Consider the following 6000-nt stretch of genomic DNA (forward strand, 5'->3'; position numbering starts at 1 on the left):
CTTCTTAGTACTGCTTTGTTTCCTTTACCTTTCCTATTTCCGAATGAAAAGCACTTCTTGAACAACTCAGAATTATTGGACATTTAAGGTTAACCCCCACCCATCCTGGTGTGGTGGCTCTCTCCTTCAGTCTCAGCAGTCGGGGAGGCTAGGGTAAGGGGATTGTTACACATTGAAGGCCATTCTGGGTTCATCATGAGTTTAAGGTTAGCCTGACCTACATAGTGAGTCATTGTCTGAAAACATTTTAAAATCTCCCCTCCCAGCTCTGTGAAATGCCATTTCTGGACATAACAGGGTTGCTGTACTCATGAATTCACAGCAGCTGTAAGCACCTGCACAAGACTTGCTCAAGATCAGGCCAGTCAGTACTCCAGCGTAGATGGGAGAGAGTCATGAGGCTCCACCCTAGAGAAGCTATTGGCAACTGATGGCTGTTGGAGAGGTGGTGCCTTGGTTAGGTGCCTCCCTATTACTGTGTTTAAACACCATGACCAAAGCAAATTAGGGAGGAAAGGGCTTATTTGACTTACAATTCCACATTGTAATCCATAATTGAAGGAATCTAGGACAGGAACTCAAACAGGTCAGGAACCTGGAGGCAGGAGCTGATGTAGAGGTCATCAAGGAGTGCTGCTTACTGGCTTACTCCCCATGGCTAGCTCAGACTGCTTTCTTATAGAACCCAGGTCTTATAGAACCCAGGTGGTCTTATAGAACCCAGGACCACCAGCCCAGGGATGGTCCCACTCACAATGGGCTGGCCCTCCCTCATCAATCATGACTTAAGAATATGTGCTGTAGGATAACTTACAGCCTAATCTTATGGAGACTTTTTTTAATTGAGGTTCCCCCTTCTCAGATGACTAGCTGGTGTCAGGTTGACATAAAACTGTAGTGATATTGTATCCCCTAATATATTGTTCACCCTAATAAACTTATCAGGAGTCAGAAAACGGAACAGCTACTAGATAGCCATAGAGGCCAGAAAAATGGTGGCACACACACCTGTGGGGCATTTACCCAACCACCCCCACAGTTCCCCAGAGTTTTCTTGAGTGCGAGCAGCAGGAAATATTAGATAGAAGGATTTATTGCGGAGAATATCACAGAGATAAACAGATAGAAAATAAAGGATAGCTTCGAGAGGGCCTGGAACCTATTCCAACGGGCCCCGACTGTCTCTGCCCCAGGGTTTTTATAGAGATGCCAAGGGGTGGAGCAAAAGACCTCCTCCCCCAGCACAGCCAAGTGCAGACCATCTCAGACACCTGCACTCAGGCCCGTGGTCTAATCATCCTCTATGAGGACCTGCTGGGTAAAGCCACGAGGAACCCGAGAATGGGCTCCCACAGGTCCCCCTTTCTTAATATATAAAAAATAACTAATAATGGCTTACAGCAATCTCCATAGCTGTTACACCTCCCAGTATGGGAGTAGAGGATGATAAAGATGGCATTTCTCTTTTGAATTAGGTCCAAGGTGACTACAGCAGTCTTAGCTGCCTCAAGCCCTTTCTAAGCCAAAAACTCTTAAGGCAACTACAAACTTAAAGAATCTTTTAGCTTCATCATTACCATTAACAGGTTAACATAAACATTGCTATACATAGCCACAATTCTCTCAGTCTTACAACTCAAAGCAAACTCTTAACAGAACCATTTGAATTAGCATATATGGTGCTATATATAGTTAACAATTTTCTCCGTCTTACAACTTTAACTCTTAATCATTTTAATTTTCTTGCTGACAGAACATAGGAAAAACTTCAATGTATTCACATCAAACTTAAATATTTCTTTAACTCCACAAAACCAGGGTGCATTAATATCAATAGGGTAAATATAATTTCTGCAAACAATTCAACCTCATAACTCCTCCTTTTCTTTATAATTTTTTAAACAAAATCTCAAACCTAGTTAGAAGAAACTCATACAATTCCTACAAACCCATATTGAAAAGCAGTCTTCTCAATCTAACCATTAACACTTTGAAAACTTAGCAAAACATCCAAAAGCAGTTTCTTAATAAAACTCTTTACACTTTAAAAGTAGTCTCTTAATATACCCCATTTGCATTTTTTACTAACAAAAACATGACATTAATCCCTCAAACAACTTTTGAAATTAGACTAAGGAATATTAACTCTTCCCCTTTTCTTTATAATTTAAGCAAAATCTCAAGCCTAGTTAGAAAACCCAAACTTTTCAATTTAAACAGTTCCGTTTGTAACACAAAACCAGTTCTGTATGTAATTCCATTTTTACATAAACAGTTCCACAAAACAATTGCATTTTTAACACAGAATACATGAATCACCAATTAATAAAGCATATATGCATACACATCTTGACTCTAGGTAGAAATAATAAATTTCTTCATTTAAACAGTTCCATTTTTAACCCAATTCCAGAAAACAGTTCCTAGGTCATTACTATAAGTAAATTCAAAATTGTCCCATTGCAATGAAATCTCTACTATTCATTTCATTTCTTAAGTCCCAAAATTCAAATGATAAATTCTGGTACGAGCCTTCCAAATATGAAGAAATACATGACCAAAATCTTTTTGTAGTTTTATCTCATTTTAAGTTCAAAAAGTTCAAACAAATAAACTCTGGTATTAGGCTTTCACTTCAAAATATGAAGAGACGTTTTTCAACCAAAACTTTTTGCAGTTAACAATTTTTGTTCAAACAAGCGTCTCTGAACTTACTCTTTTTTAGGTACAGTAGTATTCTAAACCGCACCGTTTTTGATGTTAGCTCAGGTTTTTCTGTGTTGCGTCAATTTTCCACGGATCTCAGCTGCAGATGCCTTGTGCTGGTTCTCGCGTCTGCCGTTCTTAGCTTCTTAGCGGCTTCTGGAGCTTTTGAAACCATTCAGACTGCCTACTTTGCAGTCTACTAGGACACTAACCTTCTGTGTCTCGGGTTCTTTCACCATATACATTAGGAATAGATTCATATTTAACATTTACACTTTTTTTTTACAAATTCACATATAACATTAACATCTACTTATTTATACTCTTTAAGGGAACTATAGAACTACTTTAGCAAATATATTTCTTATTACTTCTTATATACTTCTTATCTTATTTCTTATTTAAACTTACATTTACAACTAGTATCTTCACTTCTTACAAGCTTATTACTACATGTCTTAAGACTACCTTAGATATTTCTTGCAAGCTTATATTCTTAAAATGAACTCTATAGATCTATTTTACAAACTTATATAGGGCTACCATTAGCATATATTTAACTTAGCAAACACCCAAAGATTTCTTAACACAGATCTAACAAGACAGAATTTTTACAAACTCACATATCTTATTTTCATCTTTTTCTATTTCTTACTCTTAATTATTATTACTATCTCTATTAGAAAGATTTTCTTAACTAGACAGGAAGTATGTACATCATTGCTAAAGTTTAAAGTTTATAGTCAGCTTTGCTATAAAACACTGGGATTTAGTGAGTGTTGTTGTTATAGAATTGTGATAGTTGTTGCTAGGGGACTATAACCTTCCCAGGATGATGCCACACTCCAAAGTTGCCAGTTCTCTCAGCCGTTCTGGACCGGCAGAGATGCACTGTCAGCGGTAAACAGTTTTTAACTAGAGGCTGTCCCTTCACCCAAATTCATAATAGTTCCCCTAAGTGCTTCAATTCAGACAAACGTTTCTATTACAGCAGTACTTTTGGTTTGTTCTACGGAAAAACTTCACTTCACACTGAGGGTGAAATTACCGTATTTAGCTGCTGTAAGGTCTTTGCCAAATACCGCACAGCTATTAGGTGATATAAAGTATTTTTCCAAAGGAGCTAGTAAAGCCAAAAGCGGCACAGCTCTGAACTCTGTTTCCTCACTGCCTGCATCAACCAGTGACAAAACCCCAGAAACACTAATTGAGCCACTTTCATTCTGGTTCCTTTGTAGGAACGTCATTGGAGCTGACCCTTCCTTAGTTCCACGCTCCTTACCAAACGCTCCGGTAACCACCGAGCTTCATTCTCCTCTTGTGAAAAGACACAAACATGTCCTTGACCCCATATTAACACAGGATCGGGACCCTTCCATAATCCCGAGCAAGGATCTTTCCATTTCTCATTACCCTCAGCTAAAGGACCAGGAAGATTGGAGTGAACTCTAATATGGCCCACAAAGCATGGCAGCTTTCTTTTGTGGATAGCATAAGTTTCCTTCATATCTAAGACAACGTTCAGTGTATAAACTGCTTTCCCTTGTTTTCTTAACGATTTTAAAGTGGCTTGTTTGCTCTTAAAGGTAGCTTTTTGTCATCCAACTACCATAAAAAAAATTTGCGCAGCTATTAGGGTAAATAAGGCATTTAACCAATGGAGCCCCAAACTGAAGCACCTAGTTCAGTACTTAAACTCTTAGATGATTTTCCTCCTTATTCTTTTAAAAGCTGTATTTTAAGTTTACCATGAACGTATTTTCGAGCTGACAAAAGTGTTTCAGGGCAATGTCGCCATCTTTAGCGGAAAAACTACCTTTCCCAGAATGCATTTCCCTTATATCAGTCCATAATAATATCAGTCCCTTATATCATTTTCCCATCGGTCATTTCCCATAGTTCTTTTCGGGTCTGAGAGTCAACTGGTTCTCTTTTACCAGACTTGCTTACAAATTCTTGCCCGGGAGGTTTGAACAAAGTTTTTTGCTTTTGCAATGGGAGATTTGAACAAGCATTTTACATTTTCAGCTATGGCACATTGGGAGATTTCTATTCTCTCCTCAACTGGCTTCAACAGGTGTCTCTCCTTCATTTGACACTGGCCCCCAAATCAGAACTGCACCTGCCCCGTTAGCGCGCATTGAGGTGGGCAATTTCTGATAGCAACTTTCCTAGGGGGCTTGTGTTTGTCTTAGCCAGTCAGTGAAAAACAAGATCATTTACAACAGCTTTTCCATAGCTCCTTCAGAGAGATTTTCTCCCACTGATTTATCTCATTTTGCTTGTTCCTCCCCCCCCCCCCAGATGCAGAGCTTCAGGTATCTGTCTGCGGCTCTGTACCTCTGCTAGCTGCCTTTGGAGGTAGGGGCTTTTTTTTCTCCCCCCGAATCTGCCTCAAATTCTAGCAGCTTTTTCAGGTCATATTTTTCTGGGGAGGATTATGTCCCTTCTGTTTCTTCAGAGTCTTTTCCCCAGACAGTTCCCAGTTTGGTCTCAATTTATCCCCTCTACCCCAGAAACAGTTTCCGACACTACAGTGGCGGCTTTCCCTGCTACTGAAGGTAGGGCTTTTTGTCGGTTTCTGTTTTCGGGGTCTGTGTGGTTTGCGTACAGACTGAAAATCTAACAAGGGAGGTTTTTGCCATCTCTAAACTCCCATTAGGACAAGTGTTTTGCCTCATCAGGCCTTCACCTGGCCCAGTCTCCCAGTGGGTTGCATTTGCTTGTCTGGGTGCTCAAGGACAGAGCTTATGCCAGAGGCAATCACCCCTTAGGGCTACACTCCCCCTCATCTCACGGGAGTCAGTTGAAACAAAGCTTTTCTCAAAGAGGTGTTTTCTCTGACAAAAGAAAGCTTTACTCCTGGATAGTTCTGTTCTGCCCTGGCTGGGCTCTTTTCCCAGACAGCGTTCTGACTCAGCAGCACAACTGCTTCAGACACAGTTCAGCTTTACTGTTTTCCCAGAAAGGTCCTTTCTCTGATAGGAAAGCTTTTTCTCATTTCTTTTTGCAGCTGTGGACCTATAAACCCAGGACTTGTAGGAAAGTGGATAACTGTGCCGTTCCCACCGGCTTTAGCTTTGTCTGTTCATTAGCAATCTTCCCCTGGGTCCTGCACCTTCCTGCCTCAGCTCTGTGCTCCAGGAAGTTTACCACTGCAGGAACCCTAGTATCCCCGAAATGCATTCCAACTCAGAGACGCTGGTCAGTTGCCCCTGGGTTTTTGGTCAGAAGCTAGGATACAATGCTTCAGGGGATCCTTGAGTTAGGAAGATTAGGAGCACCTTTTCTTTC

This window comes from Peromyscus eremicus, chromosome 8a (assembly GCF_949786415.1).
Source record: "Peromyscus eremicus chromosome 8a, PerEre_H2_v1, whole genome shotgun sequence".
In the NCBI taxonomy this organism is placed as follows: Eukaryota; Metazoa; Chordata; class Mammalia; order Rodentia; family Cricetidae; genus Peromyscus; species Peromyscus eremicus.